We start from the raw sequence: 24,300 nt of genomic DNA on the forward strand, positions 1-24,300 counted from the left end.
CTCATGGAGGTGAGCACTGTTGAACTGAAGCCAATATGTCCTCGTTAGTATAGTGGTCAGTATCCCCGCCTGTCACGCGGGAGACCGGGGTTCAATTCCCCGACGGGGAGACGATTCCTTTTATTCACACAATTAAATAAAATGATGTACTTAATAACATTGTAAACTATATTTGTCATTATCCTTCTCTATTACGATTGAGATAAACGTTGAATTCAGTGATGGCCAAATTGCTTACAGATGTGTTAACTAAAAGTCAGAATATGCTCTGAATATTTCAATCTGCACAGACCATACCATCAAAAACAATTTACATCTATAATCTAATGGAAATGGAATGAAGCAGTGGGGAATCTTATGCTTCTGCTCAACTCTAGGGGCTAGATTTAGAAGTGGAGTGGATGCTTTTTGTTAGTAGTGACCCCTGGTGGTAAATGGTTATAAGCTGCAAATGGTAAAGTGAGCTGATTGTATATATATATATATATATATATACATATACATAGATAGATAGAAAGATAGATAGACAGATCGATAAATAGGTATTTATTTTAATCAATCATTTCTTATTAAAGCAGATTATTTTTGGCTAGGAATTTCTGATTTGTAATCATTTATGAAAAAAGATTGCTTCTCCTAACCAAAAGAAGCAAAGCTGCCTATTACAATACTGTGAATTGATTGAGGGCATGCCCTAACCTCATGGAGGTGAGCACTGTTGAACTGAAGCCAATATGTCCTCGTTAGTATAGTGGTCAGTATCCCCGCCTGTCACGCGGGAGACAGGGGTTCAATTCCCCGACGGGGAGACGCTTCCTTTTATTTACACAATTAAATAAAATGATGTACTTAATAACATTGTAAACTATATTTGTCATTATCCTTCTCTATTACGATTGAGATAAACGTTGAATTCAGTGATGGCCAAATTGCTTACAGATGTGTTAACTAAAAGTCAGAATATGCTCTGAATATTTCAATCTGCACAGACCATACCATCAAAAACAATTTACATCTATAATCTAATGGAAATGGAATGAAGCAGTGGGGAATCTTATGCTTCTGCTCAACTCTAGGGGCTAGATTTAGAAGTGGAGTGGATGCTTTTTGTTAGTAGTGACCCCTGGTGGTAAATGGTTATAAGCTGCAAATGGTAAAGTGAGCTGATTGTATATATATATATATATATATACATATACATAGATAGATAGAAAGATAGATAGACAGATCGATAAATAGGTATTTATTTTAATCAATCATTTCTTATTAAAGCAGATTATTTTTGGCTAGGAATTTCTGATTTGTAATCATTTATGAAAAAAGATTGCTTCTCCTAACCAAAAGAAGCAAAGCTGCCTATTACAATACTGTGAATTGATTGAGGGCATGCCCTAACCTCATGGAGGTGAGCACTGTTGAACTGAAGCCAATATGTCCTCGTTAGTATAGTGGTCAGTATCCCCGCCTGTCACGTGGGAGACCGGGGTTCAATTCCCCGACGGGGAGACGATTCCTTTTATTCACACAATTAAATAAAATGATGTACTTAATAACATTGTAAACTATATTTGTCATTATCCTTCTCTATTACGATTGAGATAAACGTTGAATTCAGTGATGGCCAAATTGCTTACAGATGTGTTAACTAAAAGTCAGAATATGCTCTGAATATTTCAATCTGCACAGACCATACCATCAAAAACAATTTACATCTATAATCTAATGGAAATGGAATGAAGCAGTGGGGAATCTTATGCTTCTGCTCAACTCTAGGGGCTAGATTTAGAAGTGGAGTGGATGCTTTTTGTTAGTAGTGACCCCTGGTGGTAAATGGTTATAAGCTGCAAATGGTAAAGTGAGCTGATTGTATATATATATATATATATATACATATACATAGATAGATAGAAAGATAGATAGACAGATCGATAAATAGGTATTTATTTTAATCAATCATTTCTTATTAAAGCAGATTATTTTTGGCTAGGAATTTCTGATTTGTAATCATTTATGAAAAAAGATTGCTTCTCCTAACCAAAAGAAGCAAAGCTGCCTATTACAATACTGTGAATTGATTGAGGGCATGCCCTAACCTCATGGAGGTGAGCACTGTTGAACCGAAGCCAATATGTCCTCGTTAGTATAGTGGTCAGTATCCCCGCCTGTCACGCGGGAGACCGGGGTTCAATTCCCCGACGGGGAGACGATTCCTTTTATTCACACAATTAAATAAAATGATGTACTTAATAACATTGTAAACTATATTTGTCATTATCCTTGTCTATTACGATTGAGATAAACGTTGAATTCAGTGATGGCCAAATTGCTTACAGATGTGTTAACTAAAAGTCAGAATATGCTCTGAATATTTCAATCTGCACAGACCATACCATCAAAAACAATTTACATCTATAATCTAATGGAAATGGAATGAAGCAGTGGGGAATCTTATGCTTCTGCTCAACTCTAGGGGCTAGATTTAGAAGTGGAGTGGATGCTTTTTGTTAGTAGTGACCCCTGGTGGTAAATGGTTATAAGCTGCAAATGGTAAAGTGAGCTGATTGTATATATATATATATATATATATACATATACATAGATAGATAGAAAGATAGATAGACAGATCGATAAATAGGTATTTATTTTAATCAATCATTTCTTATTAAAGCAGATTATTTTTGGCTAGGAATTTCTGATTTGTAATCATTTATGAAAAAAGATTGCTTCTCCTAACCAAAAGAAGCAAAGCTGCCTATTACAATACTGTGAATTGATTGAGGGCATGCCCTAACCTCATGGAGGTGAGCACTGTTGAACTGAAGCCAATATGTCCTCGTTAGTATAGTGGTCAGTATCCCCGCCTGTCACGCGGGAGACCGGGGTTCAATTCCCCGACGGGGAGACGGTTCCTTTTATTCACACAATTAAATAAAATGATGTACTTAATAACATTGTAAACTATATTTGTCATTATCCTTGTCTATTACGATTGAGATAAACGTTGAATTCAGTGATGGCCAAATTGCTTACAGATGTGTTAACTAAAAGTCAGAATATGCTCTGAATATTTCAATCTGCACAGACCATACCATCAAAAACAATTTACATCTATAATCTAATGGAAATGGAATGAAGCAGTGGGGAATATTATGCTTCTGCTCAACTCTAGGGGCTAGATTTAGAAGTGGAGTGGATGCTTTTTGTTAGTAGTGACCCCTGGTGGTAAATGGTTATAAGCTGCAAATGGTAAAGTGAGCTGATTGTATATATATATATATATATATATATATACATATACATAGATAGATAGAAAGATAGATAGACAGATCGATAAATAGGTATTTATTTTAATCAATCATTTCTTATTAAAGCAGATTATTTTTGGCTAGGAATTTCGGATTTGTAATCATTTATGAAAAAAGATTGCTTCTCCTAACCAAAAGAAGCAAAGCTGCCTATTACAATACTGTGAATTGATTGAGGGCATGCCCTAACCTCATGGAGGTGAGCACTGTTGAACTGAAGCCAATATGTCCTCGTTAGTATAGTGGTCAGTATCCCCGCCTGTCACGTGGGAGACCGGGGTTCAATTCCCCGACGGGGAGACGATTCCTTTTATTCACACAATTAAATAAAATGATGTACTTAATAACATTGTAAACTATATTTGTCATTATCCTTCTCTATTACGATTGAGATAAACGTTGAATTCAGTGATGGCCAAATTGCTTACAGATGTGTTAACTAAAAGTCAGAATATGCTCTGAATATTTCAATCTGCACAGACCATACCATCAAAAACAATTTACATCTATAATCTAATGGAAATGGAATGAAGCAGTGGGGAATCTTATGCTTCTGCTCAACTCTAGGGGCTAGATTTAGAAGTGGAGTGGATGCTTTTTGTTAGTAGTGACCCCTGGTGGTAAATGGTTATAAGCTGCAAATGGTAAAGTGAGCTGATTGTATATATATATATATATATATACATATACATAGATAGATAGAAAGATAGATAGACAGATCGATAAATAGGTATTTATTTTAATCAATCATTTCTTATTAAAGCAGATTATTTTTGGCTAGGAATTTCTGATTTGTAATCATTTATGAAAAAAGATTGCTTCTCCTAACCAAAAGAAGCAAAGCTGCCTATTACAATACTGTGAATTGATTGAGGGCATGCCCTAACCTCATGGAGGTGAGCACTGTTGAACTGAAGCCAATATGTCCTCGTTAGTATAGTGGTCAGTATCCCCGCCTGTCACGCGGGAGACCGGGGTTCAATTCCCCGACGGGGAGACGATTCCTTTTATTCACACAATTAAATAAAATGATGTACTTAATAACATTGTAAACTATATTTGTCATTATCCTTCTCTATTACGATTGAGATAAACGTTGAATTCAGTGATGGCCAAATTGCTTACAGATGTGTTAACTAAAAGTCAGAATATGCTCTGAATATTTCAATCTGCACAGACCATACCATCAAAAACAATTTACATCTATAATCTAATGGAAATGGAATGAAGCAGTGGGGAATCTTATGCTTCTGCTCAACTCTAGGGGCTAGATTTAGAAGTGGAGTGGATGCTTTTTGTTAGTAGTGACCCCTGGTGGTAAATGGTTATAAGCTGCAAATGGTAAAGTGAGCTGATTGTATATATATATATATATATATATACATATACATAGATAGATAGAAAGATAGATAGACAGATCGATAAATAGGTATTTATTTTAATCAATCATTTCTTATTAAAGCAGATTATTTTTGGCTAGGAATTTCTGATTTGTAATCATTTATGAAAAAAGATTGCTTCTCCTAACCAAAAGAAGCAAAGCTGCCTATTACAATACTGTGAATTGATTGAGGGCATGCCCTAACCTCATGGAGGTGAGCACTGTTGAACTGAAGCCAATATGTCCTCGTTAGTATAGTGGTCAGTATCCCCGCCTGTCACGCGGGAGACAGGGGTTCAATTCCCCGACGGGGAGACGCTTCCTTTTATTCACACAATTAAATAAAATGATGTACTTAATAACATTGTAAACTATATTTGTCATTATCCTTCTCTATTACGATTGAGATAAACGTTGAATTCAGTGATGGCCAAATTGCTTACAGATGTGTTAACTAAAAGTCAGAATATGCTCTGAATATTTCAATCTGCACAGACCATACCATCAAAAACAATTTACATCTATAATCTAATGGAAATGGAATGAAGCAGTGGGGAATCTTATGCTTCTGCTCAACTCTAGGGGCTAGATTTAGAAGTGGAGTGGATGCTTTTTGTTAGTAGTGACCCCTGGTGGTAAATGGTTATAAGCTGCAAATGGTAAAGTGAGCTGATTGTATATATATATATATATATATACATATACATAGATAGATAGAAAGATAGATAGACAGATCGATAAATAGGTATTTATTTTAATCAATCATTTCTTATTAAAGCAGATTATTTTTGGCTAGGAATTTCTGATTTGTAATCATTTATGAAAAAAGATTGCTTCTCCTAACCAAAAGAAGCAAAGCTGCCTATTACAATACTGTGAATTGATTGAGGGCATGCCCTAACCTCATGGAGGTGAGCACTGTTGAACTGAAGCCAATATGTCCTCGTTAGTATAGTGGTCAGTATCCCCGCCTGTCACGTGGGAGACCGGGGTTCAATTCCCCGACGGGGAGACGATTCCTTTTATTCACACAATTAAATAAAATGATGTACTTAATAACATTGTAAACTATATTTGTCATTATCCTTCTCTATTACGATTGAGATAAACGTTGAATTCAGTGATGGCCAAATTGCTTACAGATGTGTTAACTAAAAGTCAGAATATGCTCTGAATATTTCAATCTGCACAGACCATACCATCAAAAACAATTTACATCTATAATCTAATGGAAATGGAATGAAGCAGTGGGGAATCTTATGCTTCTGCTCAACTCTAGGGGCTAGATTTAGAAGTGGAGTGGATGCTTTTTGTTAGTAGTGACCCCTGGTGGTAAATGGTTATAAGCTGCAAATGGTAAAGTGAGCTGATTGTATATATATATATATATATATACATATACATAGATAGATAGAAAGATAGATAGACAGATCGATAAATAGGTATTTATTTTAATCAATCATTTCTTATTAAAGCAGATTATTTTTGGCTAGGAATTTCTGATTTGTAATCATTTATGAAAAAAGATTGCTTCTCCTAACCAAAAGAAGCAAAGCTGCCTATTACAATACTGTGAATTGATTGAGGGCATGCCCTAACCTCATGGAGGTGAGCACTGTTGAACTGAAGCCAATATGTCCTCGTTAGTATAGTGGTCAGTATCCCCGCCTGTCACGCGGGAGACCGGGGTTCAATTCCCCGACAGGGAGACGATTCCTTTTATTCACACAATTAAATAAAATGATGTACTTAATAACATTGTAAACTATATTTGTCATTATCCTTCTCTATTACGATTGAGATAAACGTTGAATTCAGTGATGGCCAAATTGCTTACAGATGTGTTAACTAAAAGTCAGAATATGCTCTGAATATTTCAATCTGCACAGACCATACCATCAAAAACAATTTACATCTATAATCTAATGGAAATGGAATGAAGCAGTGGGGAATCTTATGCTTCTGCTCAACTCTAGGGGCTAGATTTAGAAGTGGAGTGGATGCTTTTTGTTAGTAGTGACCCCTGGTGGTAAATGGTTATAAGCTGCAAATGGTAAAGTGAGCTGATTGTATATATATATATATATATATATACATATACATAGATAGATAGAAAGATAGATAGACAGATCGATAAATAGGTATTTATTTTAATCAATCATTTCTTATTAAAGCAGATTATTTTTGGCTAGGAATTTCTGATTTGTAATCATTTATGAAAAAAGATTGCTTCTCCTAACCAAAAGAAGCAAAGCTGCCTATTACAATACTGTGAATTGATTGAGGGCATGCCCTAACCTCATGGAGGTGAGCACTGTTGAACTGAAGCCAATATGTCCTCGTTAGTATAGTGGTCAGTATCCCCGCCTGTCACGCGGGAGACAGGGGTTCAATTCCCCGACGGGGAGACGCTTCCTTTTATTCACACAATTAAATAAAATGATGTACTTAATAACATTGTAAACTATATTTGTCATTATCCTTCTCTATTACGATTGAGATAAACGTTGAATTCAGTGATGGCCAAATTGCTTACAGATGTGTTAACTAAAAGTCAGAATATGCTCTGAATATTTCAATCTGCACAGACCATACCATCAAAAACAATTTACATCTATAATCTAATGGAAATGGAATGAAGCAGTGGGGAATCTTATGCTTCTGCTCAACTCTAGGGGCTAGATTTAGAAGTGGAGTGGATGCTTTTTGTTAGTAGTGACCCCTGGTGGTAAATGGTTATAAGCTGCAAATGGTAAAGTGAGCTGATTGTATATATATATATATATATATACATATACATAGATAGATAGAAAGATAGATAGACAGATCGATAAATAGGTATTTATTTTAATCAATCATTTCTTATTAAAGCAGATTATTTTTGGCTAGGAATTTCTGATTTGTAATCATTTATGAAAAAAGATTGCTTCTCCTAACCAAAAGAAGCAAAGCTGCCTATTACAATACTGTGAATTGATTGAGGGCATGCCCTAACCTCATGAAGGTGAGCACTGTTGAACTGAAGACAATATGTCCTCGTTAGTATAGTGGTCAGTATCCCCGCCTGTCACGCGGGAGACCGGGGTTCAATTCCCCGACGGGGAGACGATTCCTTTTATTCACACAATTAAATAAAATGATGTACTTAATAACATTGTAAACTATATTTGTCATTATCCTTGTCTATTACGATTGAGATAAACGTTGAATTCAGTGATGGCCAAATTGCTTACAGATGTGTTAACTAAAAGTCAGAATATGCTCTGAATATTTCAATCTGCACAGACCATACCATCAAAAACAATTTACATCTATAATCTAATGGAAATGGAATGAAGCAGTGGGGAATATTATGCTTCTGCTCAACTCTAGGGGCTAGATTTAGAAGTGGAGTGGATGCTTTTTGTTAGTAGTGACCCCTGGTGGTAAATGGTTATAAGCTGCAAATGGTAAAGTGAGCTGATTGTATATATATATATATATATATATATATATACATATACATAGATAGATAGAAAGATAGATAGACAGATCGATAAATAGGTATTTATTTTAATCAATCATTTCTTATTAAAGCAGATTATTTTTGGCTAGGAATTTCTGATTTGTAATCATTTATGAAAAAAGATTGCTTCTCCTAACCAAAAGAAGCAAAGCTGCCTATTACAATACTGTGAATTGATTGAGGGCATGCCCTAACCTCATGGAGGTGAGCACTGTTGAACTGAAGCCAATATGTCCTCGTTAGTATAGTGGTCAGTATCCCCGCCTGTCACGCGGGAGACAGGGGTTCAATTCCCCGACGGGGAGACGCTTCCTTTTATTCACACAATTAAATAAAATGATGTACTTAATAACATTGTAAACTATATTTGTCATTATCCTTCTCTATTACGATTGAGATAAACGTTGAATTCAGTGATGGCCAAATTGCTTACAGATGTGTTAACTAAAAGTCAGAATATGCTCTGAATATTTCAATCTGCACAGACCATACCATCAAAAACAATTTACATCTATAATCTAATGGAAATGGAATGAAGCAGTGGGGAATCTTATGCTTCTGCTCAACTCTAGGGGCTAGATTTAGAAGTGGAGTGGATGCTTTTTGTTAGTAGTGACCCCTGGTGGTAAATGGTTATAAGCTGCAAATGGTAAAGTGAGCTGATTGTATATATATATATATATATATACATATACATAGATAGATAGAAAGATAGATAGACAGATCGATAAATAGGTATTTATTTTAATCAATCATTTCTTATTAAAGCAGATTATTTTTGGCTAGGAATTTCTGATTTGTAATCATTTATGAAAAAAGATTGCTTCTCCTAACCAAAAGAAGCAAAGCTGCCTATTACAATACTGTGAATTGATTGAGGGCATGCCCTAACCTCATGAAGGTGAGCACTGTTGAACTGAAGACAATATGTCCTCGTTAGTATAGTGGTCAGTATCCCCGCCTGTCACGCGGGAGACCGGGGTTCAATTCCCCGACGGGGAGACGATTCCTTTTATTCACACAATTAAATAAAATGATGTACTTAATAACATTGTAAACTATATTTGTCATTATCCTTGTCTATTACGATTGAGATAAACGTTGAATTCAGTGATGGCCAAATTGCTTACAGATGTGTTAACTAAAAGTCAGAATATGCTCTGAATATTTCAATCTGCACAGACCATACCATCAAAAACAATTTACATCTATAATCTAATGGAAATGGAATGAAGCAGTGGGGAATATTATGCTTCTGCTCAACTCTAGGGGCTAGATTTAGAAGTGGAGTGGATGCTTTTTGTTAGTAGTGACCCCTGGTGGTAAATGGTTATAAGCTGCAAATGGTAAAGTGAGCTGATTGTATATATATATATATATATATATATATATACATATACATAGATAGATAGAAAGATAGATAGACAGATCGATAAATAGGTATTTATTTTAATCAATCATTTCTTATTAAAGCAGATTATTTTTGGCTAGGAATTTCGGATTTGTAATCATTTATGAAAAAAGATTGCTTCTCCTAACCAAAAGAAGCAAAGCTGCCTATTACAATACTGTGAATTGATTGAGGGCATGCCCTAACCTCATGGAGGTGAGCACTGTTGAACTGAAGCCAATATGTCCTCGTTAGTATAGTGGTCAGTATCCCCGCCTGTCACGCGGGAGACCGGGGTTCAATTCCCCGACGGGGAGACGCTTCCTTTTATTCACACAATTAAATAAAATGATGTACTTAATAACATTGTAAACTATATTTGTCATTATCCTTCTCTATTACGATTGAGATAAACGTTGAATTCAGTGATGGCCAAATTGCTTACAGATGTGTTAACTAAAAGTCAGAATATGCTCTGAATATTTCAATCTGCACAGACCATACCATCAAAAACAATTTACATCTATAATCTAATGGAAATGGAATGAAGCAGTGGGGAATCTTATGCTTCTGCTCAACTCTAGGGGCTAGATTTAGAAGTGGAGTGGATGCTTTTTGTTAGTAGTGACCCCTGGTGGTAAATGGTTATAAGCTGCAAATGGTAAAGTGAGCTGATTGTATATATATATATATATATATACATATACATAGATAGATAGAAAGATAGATAGACAGATCGATAAATAGGTATTTATTTTAATCAATCATTTCTTATTAAAGCAGATTATTTTTGGCTAGGAATTTCTGATTTGTAATCATTTATGAAAAAAGATTGCTTCTCCTAACCAAAAGAAGCAAAGCTGCCTATTACAATACTGTGAATTGATTGAGGGCATGCCCTAACCTCATGAAGGTGAGCACTGTTGAACTGAAGACAATATGTCCTCGTTAGTATAGTGGTCAGTATCCCCGCCTGTCACGCGGGAGACCGGGGTTCAATTCCCCGACGGGGAGACGATTCCTTTTATTCACACAATTAAATAAAATGATGTACTTAATAACATTGTAAACTATATTTGTCATTATCCTTGTCTATTACGATTGAGATAAACGTTGAATTCAGTGATGGCCAAATTGCTTACAGATGTGTTAACTAAAAGTCAGAATATGCTCTGAATATTTCAATCTGCACAGACCATACCATCAAAAACAATTTACATCTATAATCTAATGGAAATGGAATGAAGCAGTGGGGAATATTATGCTTCTGCTCAACTCTAGGGGCTAGATTTAGAAGTGGAGTGGATGCTTTTTGTTAGTAGTGACCCCTGGTGGTAAATGGTTATAAGCTGCAAATGGTAAAGTGAGCTGATTGTATATATATATATATATATATATATATATACATATACATAGATAGATAGAAAGATAGATAGACAGATCGATAAATAGGTATTTATTTTAATCAATCATTTCTTATTAAAGCAGATTATTTTTGGCTAGGAATTTCGGATTTGTAATCATTTATGAAAAAAGATTGCTTCTCCTAACCAAAAGAAGCAAAGCTGCCTATTACAATACTGTGAATTGATTGAGGGCATGCCCTAACCTCATGGAGGTGAGCACTGTTGAACTGAAGCCAATATGTCCTCGTTAGTATAGTGGTCAGTATCCCCGCCTGTCACGTGGGAGACCGGGGTTCAATTCCCCGACGGGGAGACGATTCCTTTTATTCACACAATTAAATAAAATGATGTACTTAATAACATTGTAAACTATATTTGTCATTATCCTTCTCTATTACGATTGAGATAAACGTTGAATTCAGTGATGGCCAAATTGCTTACAGATGTGTTAACTAAAAGTCAGAATATGCTCTGAATATTTCAATCTGCACAGACCATACCATCAAAAACAATTTACATCTATAATCTAATGGAAATGGAATGAAGCAGTGGGGAATCTTATGCTTCTGCTCAACTCTAGGGGCTAGATTTAGAAGTGGAGTGGATGCTTTTTGTTAGTAGTGACCCCTGGTGGTAAATGGTTATAAGCTGCAAATGGTAAAGTGAGCTGATTGTATATATATATATATATATATATATACATATACATAGATAGATAGAAAGATAGATAGACAGATCGATAAATAGGTATTTATTTTAATCAATCATTTCTTATTAAAGCAGATTATTTTTGGCTAGGAATTTCTGATTTGTAATCATTTATGAAAAAAGATTGCTTCTCCTAACCAAAAGAAGCAAAGCTGCCTATTACAATACTGTGAATTGATTGAGGGCATGCCCTAACCTCATGGAGGTGAGCACTGTTGAACTGAAGACAATATGTCCTCGTTAGTATAGTGGTCAGTATCCCCGCCTGTCACGTGGGAGACCGGGGTTCAATTCCCCGACGGGGAGACGATTCCTTTTATTCACACAATTAAATAAAATGATGTACTTAATAACATTGTAAACTATATTTGTCATTATCCTTCTCTATTACGATTGAGATAAACGTTGAATTCAGTGATGGCCAAATTGCTTACAGATGTGTTAACTAAAAGTCAGAATATGCTCTGAATATTTCAATCTGCACAGACCATACCATCAAAAACAATTTACATCTATAATCTAATGGAAATGGAATGAAGCAGTGGGGAATCTTATGCTTCTGCTCAACTCTAGGGGCTAGATTTAGAAGTGGAGTGGATGCTTTTTGTTAGTAGTGACCCCTGGTGGTAAATGGTTATAAGCTGCAAATGGTAAAGTGAGCTGATTGTATATATATATATATATATATATATACATATACATAGATAGATAGAAAGATAGATAGACAGATCGATAAATAGGTATTTATTTTAATCAATCATTTCTTATTAAAGCAGATTATTTTTGGCTAGGAATTTCTGATTTGTAATCATTTATGAAAAAAGATTGCTTCTCCTAACCAAAAGAAGCAAAGCTGCCTATTACAATACTGTGAATTGATTGAGGGCATGCCCTAACCTCATGAAGGTGAGCACTGTTGAACTGAAGACAATATGTCCTCGTTAGTATAGTGGTCAGTATCCCCGCCTGTCACGCGGGAGACCGGGGTTCAATTCCCCGACGGGGAGACGATTCCTTTTATTCACACAATTAAATAAAATGATGTACTTAATAACATTGTAAACTATATTTGTCATTATCCTTGTCTATTACGATTGAGATAAACGTTGAATTCAGTGATGGCCAAATTGCTTACAGATGTGTTAACTAAAAGTCAGAATATGCTCTGAATATTTCAATCTGCACAGACCATACCATCAAAAACAATTTACATCTATAATCTAATGGAAATGGAATGAAGCAGTGGGGAATATTATGCTTCTGCTCAACTCTAGGGGCTAGATTTAGAAGTGGAGTGGATGCTTTTTGTTAGTAGTGACCCCTGGTGGTAAATGGTTATAAGCTGCAAATGGTAAAGTGAGCTGATTGTATATATATATATATATATATATATATATATACATATACATAGATAGATAGAAAGATAGATAGACAGATCGATAAATAGGTATTTATTTTAATCAATCATTTCTTATTAAAGCAGATTATTTTTGGCTAGGAATTTCGGATTTGTAATCATTTATGAAAAAAGATTGCTTCTCCTAACCAAAAGAAGCAAAGCTGCCTATTACAATACTGTGAATTGATTGAGGGCATGCCCTAACCTCATGGAGGTGAGCACTGTTGAACTGAAGCCAATATGTCCTCGTTAGTATAGTGGTCAGTATCCCCGCCTGTCACGTGGGAGACCGGGGTTCAATTCCCCGACGGGGAGACGATTCCTTTTATTCACACAATTAAATAAAATGATGTACTTAATAACATTGTAAACTATATTTGTCATTATCCTTCTCTATTACGATTGAGATAAACGTTGAATTCAGTGATGGCCAAATTGCTTACAGATGTGTTAACTAAAAGTCAGAATATGCTCTGAATATTTCAATCTGCACAGACCATACCATCAAAAACAATTTACATCTATAATCTAATGGAAATGGAATGAAGCAGTGGGGAATCTTATGCTTCTGCTCAACTCTAGGGGCTAGATTTAGAAGTGGAGTGGATGCTTTTTGTTAGTAGTGACCCCTGGTGGTAAATGGTTATAAGCTGCAAATGGTAAAGTGAGCTGATTGTATATATATATATATATATATATACATATACATAGATAGATAGAAAGATAGATAGACAGATCGATAAATAGGTATTTATTTTAATCAATCATTTCTTATTAAAGCAGATTATTTTTGGCTAGGAATTTCTGATTTGTAATCATTTATGAAAAAAGATTGCTTCTCCTAACCAAAAGAAGCAAAGCTGCCTATTACAATACTGTGAATTGATTGAGGGCATGCCCTAACCTCATGGAGGTGAGCACTGTTGAACTGAAACCAATATGTCCTCGTTAGTATAGTGGTCAGTATCCCCGCCTGTCAAGCGGGAGACCGGGGTTCAATTCCCCGACGGGGAGACGATTCCTTTTATTCACACAATTAAATAAAATGATGTACTTAATAACATTGTAAACTATATTTGTCATTATCCTTGTCTATTACGATTGAGATAAACGTTGAATTCAGTGATGGCCAAATTGCTTACAGATGTGTTAACTAAAAGTCAGAATATGCTCTGAATATTTCAATCTGCACAGACCATACCATCAAAAACAATTTACATCTATAATCTAATGGAAATGGAATGAAGCAGTGGGGAATCTTATGCTTCTGCTCAACTCTAGGGGCTAGATTTAGAAGTGGAGTGGATGCTTTTTGTTAGTAGTGACCCCTGGTGGTAAATGGTTATAAGCTGCAAATGGTAAAGTGAGCTGATTGTATATATATATATATATATATATATACATATACATAGATAGATAGAAAGATAGATAGACAGATCGATAAATAGGTATTTATTTTAATCAATCATTTCTTATTAAAGCAGATTATTTTTGGCTAGGAATTTCTGATTTGTAATCATTTATGAAAAAAGATTGCTTCTCCTAACCAAAAGAAGCAAAGCTGCCTATTACAATACTGTGAATTGATTGAGGGCATGCCCTAACCTCATGAAGGTGAGCACTGTTGAACTGAAGACAATATGTCCTCGTTAGTATAGTGGTCAGTATCCCCGCCTGTCACGCGGGAGACCGGGGTTCAATTCCCCGACGGGGAGACGATTCCTTTTATTCACACAATTAAATAAAATGATGTACTTAATAACATTGTAAACTATATTTGTCATTATCCTTGTCTATTACGATTGAGATAAACGTTGAATTCAGTGATGGCCAAATTGCTTACAGATGTGTTAACTAAAAGTCAGAATATGCTCTGAATATTTCAATCTGCACAGACCATACCATCAAAAACAATTTACATCTATAATCTAATGGAAATGGAATGAAGCAGTGGGGAATATTATGCTTCTGCTCAACTCTAGGGGCTAGATTTAGAAGTGGAGTGGATGCTTTTTGTTAGTAGTGACCCCTGGTGGTAAATGGTTATAAGCTGCAAATGGTAAAGTGAGCTGATTGTATATATATATATATATATATATATATATATACATATACATAGATAGATAGAAAGATAGATAGACAGATCGATAAATAGGTATTTATTTTAATCAATCATTTCTTATTAAAGCAGATTATTTTTGGCTAGGAATTTCGGATTTGTAATCATTTATGAAAAAAGATTGCTTCTCCTAACCAAAAGAAGCAAAGCTGCCTATTACAATACTGTGAATTGATTGAGGGCATGCCCTAACCTCATGGAGGTGAGCACTGTTGAACTGAAGCCAATATGTCCTCGTTAGTATAGTGGTCAGTATCCCCGCCTGTCACGTGGGAGACCGGGGTTCAATTCCCCGACGGGGAGACGATTCCTTTTATTCACACAATTAAATAAAATGATGTACTTAATAACATTGTAAACTATATTTGTCATTATCCTTCTCTATTACGATTGAGATAAACGTTGAATTCAGTGATGGCCAAATTGCTTACAGATGTGTTAACTAAAAGTCAGAATATGCTCTGAATATTTCAATCTGCACAGACCATACCATCAAAAACAATTTACATCTATAATCTAATGGAAATGGAATGAAGCAGTGGGGAATCTTATGCTTCTGCTCAACTCTAGGGGCTAGATTTAGAAGTGGAGTGGATGCTTTTTGTTAGTAGTGACCCCTGGTGGTAAATGGTTATAAGCTGCAAATGGTAAAGTGAGCTGATTGTATATATATATATATATATATATACATATACATAGATAGATAGAAAGATAGATAGACAGATCGATAAATAGGTATTTATTTTAATCAATCATTTCTTATTAAAGCAGATTATTTTTGGCTAGGAATTTCTGATTTGTAATCATTTATGAAAAAAGATTGCTTCTCCTAACCAAAAGAAGCAAAGCTGCCTATTACAATACTGTGAATTGATTGAGGGCATGCCCTAACCTCATGGAGGTGAGCACTGTTGAACTGAAACCAATATGTCCTCGTTAGTATAGTGGTCAGTATCCCCGCCTGTCAAGCGGGAGACCGGGGTTCAATTCCCCGACGGGGAGACGATTCCTTTTATTCACACAATTAAATAAAATGATGTACTTAATAACATTGTAAACTATATTTGTCATTATCCTTGTCTATTACGATTGAGATAAACGTTGAATTCAGTGATGGCCAAATTGCTTACAGATGTGTTAACTAAAAGTCAGAATATGCTCTGAATATTTCAATCTGCACAGACCATACCATCAAAAACAATTTACATCTATAATCTAATGGAAATGGAATGAAGCAGTGGGGAATCTTATGCTTCTGCTCAACTCTAGGGGCTAGATTTAGAAGTGGAGTGGATGCTTTTTGTTAGTAGTGACCCCTGGTGGTAAATGGTTATAAGCTGCAAATGGTAAAGTGAGCTGATTGTATATATATATATATATATATATATATATATATATATACATAGATAGATAGAAAGATAGATAGACAGATCGATAAATAGGTATTTATTTTAATCAATCATTTCTTATTAAAGCAGATTATTTTTAGCTAGGAATTTCTGATTTGTAATCATTTATGAAAAAAGATTGCTTCTCCTAACCAAAGGAAGCAAAGCTGCCTATTACAATACTGTGAATTGATTGAGGGCATGCCCTAACCTCATGGAGGTGAGCACTGTTGAACTGAAGCCAATATGTCCTCGTTAGTATAGTGGTCAGTATCCCCGCCTGTCACGCGGGAGACCGGGGTTCAATTCCCCGACGGGGAGACGCTTCCTTTTATTCACACAATTAAATAAAATGATGTACTTAATAACATTGTAAACTATATTTGTCATTATCCTTGTCTATTACGATTGAGATAAACGTTGAATTCAGTGATGGCCAAATTGCTTACAGATGTGTTAACTAAAAGTCAGAATATGCTCTGAATATTTCAATCTGCACAGACCATACCATCAAAAACAATTTACATCTATAATCTAATGGAAATGGAATGAAGCAGTGGGGAATCTTATGCTTCTGCTCAACTCTAGGGGCTAGATTTAGAAGTGGAGTGGATGCTTTTTGTTAGTAGTGACCCCTGGTGGTAAATGGTTATAAGCTGCAAATGGTAAAGTGAGCTGATTGTATATATATATATATATATATACATATACATAGATAGATAGAAAGATAGATAGACAGATCGATAAATAGGTATTTATTTTAATCAATCATTTCTTATTAAAGCAGATTATTTTTGGCTAGGAATTTCTGATTTGTAATCATTTATGAAAAAAGATTGCTTCTCCTAACCAAAAGAAGCAAAGCTGCCTATTACAATACTGTGAATTGATTGAGGGCATGCCCTAACCTCATGAAGGTGAGCACTGTTGAACTGAAGACAATATGTCCTCGTTAGTATAGTGGTCAGTATCCCCGCCTGTCACGTGGGAGACCGGGGTTCAATTCCCCGACGGGGAGACGATTCCTTTTATTCACACAATTAAATAAAATGATGTACTTAATAACATTGTAAACTATATTTGTCATTATCCTTCTCTATTACGATTGAGATAAACGTTGAATTCAGTGATGGCCAAATTGCTTACAGATGTGTTAACTAAAAGTCAGAATATGCTCTGAATATTTCAATCTGCACAGACCATACCATCAAAAACAATTTACATCTATAATCTAATGGAAATGGAATGAAGCAGTGGGGAATATTATGCTTCTGCTCAACTCTAGGGGCTAGATTTAGAAGTGGAGTGGATGCTTTTTGTTAGTAGTGACCCCTGGTGGTAAATGGTTATAAGCTGCAAATGGTAAAGTGAGCTGATTGTATATATATATATATATATATACATATACATAGATAGATAGAAAGATAGATAGACAGATCGATAAATAGGTATTTATTTTAATCAATCATTTCTTATTAAAGCAGATTATTTTTGGCTAGGAATTTCTGATTTGTAATCATTTATGAAAAAAGATTGCTTCTCCTAACCAAAAGAAGCAAAGCTGCCTATTACAATACTGTGAATTGATTGAGGGCATGCCCTAACCTCATGAAGGTGAGCACTGTTGAACTGAAGACAATATGTCCTCGTTAGTATAGTGGTCAGTATCCCCGCCTGTCACGTGGGAGACCGGGGTTCAATTCCCCGACGGGGAGACGGTTCCTTTTATTCACACAATTAAATAAAATGATGTACTTAATAACATTGTAAACTATATTTGTCATTATCCTTCTCTATTACGATTGAGATAAACGTTGAATTCAGTGATGGCCAAATTGCTTACAGATGTGTTAACTAAAAGTCAGAATATGCTCTGAATATTTCAATCTGCACAGACCATACCATCAAAAACAATTTACATCTATAATCTAATGGAAATGGAATGAAGCAGTGGGGAATATTATGCTTCTGCTCAACTCTAGGGGCTAGATTTAGAAGTGGAGTGGATGCTTTTTGTTAGTAGTGACCCCTGGTGGTAAATGGTTATAAGCTGCAAATGGTAAAGTGAGCTGATTGTATATATATATATATATATATACATATACATAGATAGATAGAAAGATAGATAGACAGATCGATAAATAGGTATTTATTTTAATCAATCATTTCTTATTAAAGCAGATTATTTTTGGCTAGGAATTTCTGATTTGTAATCATTTATGAAAAAAGATTGCTTCTCCTAACCAAAAGAAGCAAAGCTGCCTATTACAATACTGTGAATTGATTGAGGGCATGCCCTAACCTCATGAAGGTGAGCACTGTTGAACTGAAGACAATATGTCCTCGTTAGTATAGTGGTCAGTATCCCCGCCTGTCACGTGGGAGACCGGGGTTCAATTCCCCGACGGGGAGACGGTTCCTTTTATTCACACAATTAAATAAAATGATGTACTTAATAACATTGTAAACTATATTTGTCATTATCCTTCTCTATTACGATTGAGATAAACGTTGAATTCAGTGATGGCCAAATTGCTTACAGATGTGTTAACTAAAAGTCAGAATATGCTCTGAATATTTCAATCTGCACAGACCATACCATCAAAAACAATTTACATCTATAATCTAATGGAAATGGAATGAAGCAGTGGGGAATATTATGCTTCTGCTCAACTCTAGGGGCTAGATTTAGAAGTGGAGTGGATGCTTTTTGTTAGTAGTGACCCCTGGTGGTAAATGGTTATAAGCTGCAAATGGTAAAGTGAGCTGATTGTATATATATATATATATATATACATATACATAGATAGATAGAAAGATAGATAGACAGATCGATAAATAGGTATTTATTTTAATCAATCATTTCTTATTAAAGCAGATTATTTTTGGCTAGGAATTTCTGATTTGTAATCATTTATGAAAAAAGATTGCTTCTCCTAACCAAAAGAAGCAAAGCTGCCTATTACAATACTGTGAATTGATTGAGGGCATGCCCTAACCTCATGGAGGTGAGCACTGTTGAACTGAAGCCAATATGTCCTCGTTAGTATAGTGGTCAGTATCCCCGCCTGTCACGCGGTAGACCGGGGTTCAATTCCCCGACGGGGAGACGATTCCTTTTATTCACACAATTAAATAAAATGATGTACTTAATAACATTGTAAACTATATTTGTCATTATCCTTGTCTATTACGATTGAGATAAACGTTGAATTCAGTGATGGCCAAATTGCTTACAGATGTGTTAACTAAAAGTCAGAATATGCTCTGAATATTTCAATCTGCACAGACCATACCATCAAAAACAATTTACATCTATAATCTAATGGAAATGGAATGAAGCAGTGGGGAATCTTATGCTTCTGCTCAACTCTAGGGGCTAGATTTAGAAGTGGAGTGGATGCTTTTTGTTAGTAGTGACCCCTGGTGGTAAATGGTTATAAGCTGCAAATGGTAAAGTGAGCTGATTGTATATATATATATATATATATATATATATATATATATATATATATATATATATGCATAGATAGATAGAAAGATAGATAGACAGATCGATAAATAGGTATTTATTTTAATCAATCATTTCTTATTAAAGCAGATTATTTTTGGCTAGGAATTTCGGATTTGTAATCATTTATGAAAAAAGATTGCTTCTCCTAACCAAAAGAAGCAAAGCTGCCTATTACAATACTGTGAATTGATTGAGGGCATGCCCTAACCTCATGGAGGTGAGCACTGTTGAACTGAAGCCAATATGTCCTAGTTAGTATAGTGGTCAGTATCCCCGCCTGTCACGTGGGAGACCGGGGTTCAATTCCCCGACGGGGAGACGATTCCTTTTATTCACACAATTAAATAAAATGATGTACTTAATAACATTGTAAACTATATTTGTCATTATCCTTCTCTATTACGATTGAGATAAACGTTGAATTCAGTGATGGCCAAATTGCTTACAGATGTGTTAACTAAAAGTCAGAATATGCTCTGAATATTTCAATCTGCACAGACCATACCATCAAAAACAATTTACATCTATAATCTAATGGAAATGGAATGAAGCAGTGGGGAATCTTATGCTTCTGCTCAACTCTAGGGGCTAGATTTAGAAGTGGAGTGGATGCTTTTTGTTAGTAGTGACCCCTGGTGGTAAATGGTTATAAGCTGCAAATGGTAAAGTGAGCTGATTGTATATATATATATATATATATATATATACATATACATAGATAGATAGAAAGATAGATAGACAGATCGATAAATAGGTATTTATTTTAATCAATCATTTCTTATTAAAGCAGATTATTTTTGGCTAGGAATTTTGGATTTGTAATCATTTATGAAAAAAGATTGCTTCTCCTAACCAAAAGAAGCAAAGCTGCCTATTACAATACTGTGAATTGATTGAGGGCATGCCCTAACCTCATGGAGGTGAGCACTGTTGAACTGAAACCAATATGTCCTCGTTAGTATAGTGGTCAGTATCCCCGCCTGTCAAGCGGGAGACCGGGGTTCAATTCCCCGACGGGGAGACGATTCCTTTTATTCACACAATTAAATAAAATGATGTACTTAATAACATTGTAAACTATATTTGTCATTATCCTTGTCTATTACGATTGAGATAAACGTTGAATTCAGTGATGGCCAAATTGCTTACAGATGTGTTAACTAAAAGTCAGAATATGCTCTGAATATTTCAATCTGCACAGACCATACCATCAAAAACAATTTACATCTATAATCTAATGGAAATGGAATGAAGCAGTGGGGAATCTTATGCTTCTGCTCAACTCTAGGGGCTAGATTTAGAAGTGGAGTGGATGCTTTTTGTTAGTAGTGACCCCTGGTGGTAAATGGTTATAAGCTGCAAATGGTAAAGTGAGCTGATTGTATATATATATATATATATATATATATATATATATATATATACATAGATAGATAGAAAGATAGATAGACAGATCGATAAATAGGTATTTATTTTAATCAATCATTTCTTATTAAAGCAGATTATTTTTAGCTAGGAATTTCTGATTTGTAATCATTTATGAAAAAAGATTGCTTCTCCTAACCAAAAGAAGCAAAGCTGCCTATTACAATACTGTGAATTGATTGAGGGCATGCCCTAACCTCATGAAGGTGAGCACTGTTGAACTGAAGACAATATGTCCTCGTTAGTATAGTGGTCAGTATCCCCGCCTGTCACGTGGGAGACCGGGGTTCAATTCCCCGACGGGGAGACGATTCCTTTTATTCACACAATTAAATAAAATGATGTACTTAATAACATTGTAAACTATATTTGTCATTATCCTTCTCTATTACGATTGAGATAAACGTTGAATTCAGTGATGGCCAAATTGCTTACAGATGTGTTAACTAAAAGTCAGAATATGCTCTGAATATTTCAATCTGCACAGACCATACCATCAAAAACAATTTACATCTATAATCTAATGGAAATGGAATGAAGCAGTGGGGAATATTATGCTTCTGCTCAACTCTAGGGGCTAGATTTAGAAGTGGAGTGGATGCTTTTTGTTAGTAGTGACCCCTGGTGGTAAATGGTTATAAGCTGCAAATGGTAAAGTGAGCTGATTGTATATATATATATATATATATACATATACATAGATAGATAGAAAGATAGATAGACAGATCGATAAATAGGTATTTATTTTAATCAATCATTTCTTATTAAAGCAGATTATTTTTGGCTAGGAATTTCTGATTTGTAATCATTTATGAAAAAAGATTGCTTCTCCTAACCAAAAGAAGCAAAGCTGCCTATTACAATACTGTGAATTGATTGAGGGCATGCCCTAACCTCATGGAGGTGAGCACTGTTGAACTGAAGCCAATATGTCCTCGTTAGTATAGTGGTCAGTATCCCCGCCTGTCACGCGGGAGACCGGGGTTCAATTCCCCGACGGGGAGACGATTCCTTTTATTCACACAATTAAATAAAATGATGTACTTAATAACATTGTAAACTATATTTGTCATTATCCTTGTCTATTACGATTGAGATAAACGTTGAATTCAGTGATGGCCAAATTGCTTACAGATGTGTTAACTAAAAGTCAGAATATGCTCTGAATATTTCAATCTGCACAGACCATACCATCAAAAACAATTTACATCTATAATCTAATGGAAATGGAATGAAGCAGTGGGGAATCTTATGCTTCTGCTCAACTCTAGGGGCTAGATTTAGAAGTGGAGTGGATGCTTTTTGTTAGTAGTGACCCCTGGTGGTAAATGGTTATAAGCTGCAAATGGTAAAGTGAGCTGATTGTATATATATATATATATATATATATATATATATATATATATATATATATATGCATAGATAGATAGAAAGATAGATAGACAGATCGATAAATAGGTATTTATTTTAATCAATCATTTCTTATTAAAGCAGATTATTTTTGGCTAGGAATTTCGGATTTGTAATCATTTATGAAAAAAGATTGCTTCTCCTAACCAAAAGAAGCAAAGCTGCCTATTACAATACTGTGAATTGATTGAGGGCATGCCCTAACCTCATGGAGGTGAGCACTGTTGAACTGAAGCCAATATGTCCTAGTTAGTATAGTGGTCAGTATCCCCGCCTGTCACGTGGGAGACCGGGGTTCAATTCCCCGACGGGGAGACGATTCCTTTTATTCACACAATTAAATAAAATGATGTACTTAATAACATTGTAAACTATATTTGTCATTATCCTTCTCTATTACGATTGAGATAAACGTTGAATTCAGTGATGGCCAAATTGCTTACAGATGTGTTAACTAAAAGTCAGAATATGCTCTGAATATTTCAATCTGCACAGACCATACCATCAAAAACAATTTACATCTATAATCTAATGGAAATGGAATGAAGCAGTGGGGAATCTTATGCTTCTGCTCAACTCTAGGGGCTAGATTTAGAAGTGGAGTGGATGCTTTTTGTTAGTAGTGACCCCTGGTGGTAAATGGTTATAAGCTGCAAATGGTAAAGTGAGCTGATTGTATATATATATATATATATATATACATATACATAGATAGATAGAAAGATAGATAGACAGATCGATAAATAGGTATTTATTTTAATCAATCATTTCTTATTAAAGCAGATTATTTTTGGCTAGGAATTTCTGATTTGTAATCATTTATGAAAAAAGATTGCTTCTCCTAACCAAAAGAAGCAAAGCTGCCTATTACAATACTGTGAATTGATTGAGGGCATGCCCTAACCTCATGGAGGTGAGCACTGTTGAACTGAAGCCAATATGTCCTCGTTAGTATAGTGGTCAGTATCCCCGCCTGTCACGCGGGAGACCGGGGTTCAATTCCCCGACGGGGAGACGATTCCTTTTATTCACACAATTAAATAAAATGATGTACTTAATAACATTGTAAACTATATTTGTCATTATCCTTTTCTATTACGATTGAGATAAACGTTGAATTCAGTGATGGCCAAATTGCTTACAGATGTGTTAACTAAAAGTCAGAATATGCTCTGAATATTTCAATCTGCACAGACCATACCATCAAAAACAATTTACATCTATAATCTAATGGAAATGGAATGAAGCAGTGGGGAATCTTATGCTTCTGCTCAACTCTAGGGGCTAGATTTAGAAGTGGAGTGGATGCTTTTTGTTAGTAGTGACCCCTGGTGGTAAATGGTTATAAGC

The 24,300-nt window shown here is 35.1% G+C and overlaps 16 non-coding genes across 16 annotated transcripts; all 16 read left to right on the plus strand.

Moving 5' to 3' along the window:
• Nucleotides 1-38: 38 nt before the first annotated feature.
• TRNAD-GUC (transfer RNA aspartic acid (anticodon GUC)) lies at nucleotides 39-110 on the plus strand. The gene has a single exon. It is a non-coding gene; the product is annotated as a tRNA-Asp (tRNA).
• A 2,021-nt stretch (nucleotides 111-2,131) lies between these two features.
• TRNAD-GUC (transfer RNA aspartic acid (anticodon GUC)) lies at nucleotides 2,132-2,203 on the plus strand. The gene has a single exon. It is a non-coding gene; the product is annotated as a tRNA-Asp (tRNA).
• Nucleotides 2,204-2,830: 627 nt separating this feature from the next.
• TRNAD-GUC (transfer RNA aspartic acid (anticodon GUC)) lies at nucleotides 2,831-2,902 on the plus strand. Its single transcript has one exon. It is a non-coding gene; the product is annotated as a tRNA-Asp (tRNA).
• Nucleotides 2,903-4,230: 1,328 nt separating this feature from the next.
• Nucleotides 4,231-4,302, plus strand: TRNAD-GUC (transfer RNA aspartic acid (anticodon GUC)). Its single transcript has one exon. It is a non-coding gene; the product is annotated as a tRNA-Asp (tRNA).
• Nucleotides 4,303-7,719: 3,417 nt separating this feature from the next.
• Nucleotides 7,720-7,791, plus strand: TRNAD-GUC (transfer RNA aspartic acid (anticodon GUC)). Its single transcript has one exon. It is a non-coding gene; the product is annotated as a tRNA-Asp (tRNA).
• Nucleotides 7,792-9,121: 1,330 nt separating this feature from the next.
• Nucleotides 9,122-9,193, plus strand: TRNAD-GUC (transfer RNA aspartic acid (anticodon GUC)). The gene has a single exon. It is a non-coding gene; the product is annotated as a tRNA-Asp (tRNA).
• Nucleotides 9,194-9,826: 633 nt separating this feature from the next.
• On the plus strand, nucleotides 9,827-9,898 carry TRNAD-GUC (transfer RNA aspartic acid (anticodon GUC)). Its single transcript has one exon. It is a non-coding gene; the product is annotated as a tRNA-Asp (tRNA).
• A 625-nt stretch (nucleotides 9,899-10,523) lies between these two features.
• TRNAD-GUC (transfer RNA aspartic acid (anticodon GUC)) lies at nucleotides 10,524-10,595 on the plus strand. Its single transcript has one exon. It is a non-coding gene; the product is annotated as a tRNA-Asp (tRNA).
• A 2,035-nt stretch (nucleotides 10,596-12,630) lies between these two features.
• TRNAD-GUC (transfer RNA aspartic acid (anticodon GUC)) lies at nucleotides 12,631-12,702 on the plus strand. The gene has a single exon. It is a non-coding gene; the product is annotated as a tRNA-Asp (tRNA).
• A 1,334-nt stretch (nucleotides 12,703-14,036) lies between these two features.
• Nucleotides 14,037-14,108, plus strand: TRNAD-GUC (transfer RNA aspartic acid (anticodon GUC)). Its single transcript has one exon. It is a non-coding gene; the product is annotated as a tRNA-Asp (tRNA).
• Nucleotides 14,109-14,737: 629 nt separating this feature from the next.
• On the plus strand, nucleotides 14,738-14,809 carry TRNAD-GUC (transfer RNA aspartic acid (anticodon GUC)). Its single transcript has one exon. It is a non-coding gene; the product is annotated as a tRNA-Asp (tRNA).
• Nucleotides 14,810-16,143: 1,334 nt separating this feature from the next.
• TRNAD-GUC (transfer RNA aspartic acid (anticodon GUC)) lies at nucleotides 16,144-16,215 on the plus strand. The gene has a single exon. It is a non-coding gene; the product is annotated as a tRNA-Asp (tRNA).
• Nucleotides 16,216-16,850: 635 nt separating this feature from the next.
• On the plus strand, nucleotides 16,851-16,922 carry TRNAD-GUC (transfer RNA aspartic acid (anticodon GUC)). The gene has a single exon. It is a non-coding gene; the product is annotated as a tRNA-Asp (tRNA).
• A 4,142-nt stretch (nucleotides 16,923-21,064) lies between these two features.
• On the plus strand, nucleotides 21,065-21,136 carry TRNAD-GUC (transfer RNA aspartic acid (anticodon GUC)). The gene has a single exon. It is a non-coding gene; the product is annotated as a tRNA-Asp (tRNA).
• A 1,336-nt stretch (nucleotides 21,137-22,472) lies between these two features.
• TRNAD-GUC (transfer RNA aspartic acid (anticodon GUC)) lies at nucleotides 22,473-22,544 on the plus strand. The gene has a single exon. It is a non-coding gene; the product is annotated as a tRNA-Asp (tRNA).
• A 1,348-nt stretch (nucleotides 22,545-23,892) lies between these two features.
• Nucleotides 23,893-23,964, plus strand: TRNAD-GUC (transfer RNA aspartic acid (anticodon GUC)). Its single transcript has one exon. It is a non-coding gene; the product is annotated as a tRNA-Asp (tRNA).
• The last annotated feature ends 336 nt before the right edge of the window (nucleotides 23,965-24,300 follow it).

This window comes from Triturus cristatus, chromosome 4_1, assembly GCF_964204655.1.
Source record: "Triturus cristatus chromosome 4_1, aTriCri1.1, whole genome shotgun sequence".
NCBI classification, from domain to species: Eukaryota; Metazoa; Chordata; class Amphibia; order Caudata; family Salamandridae; genus Triturus; species Triturus cristatus.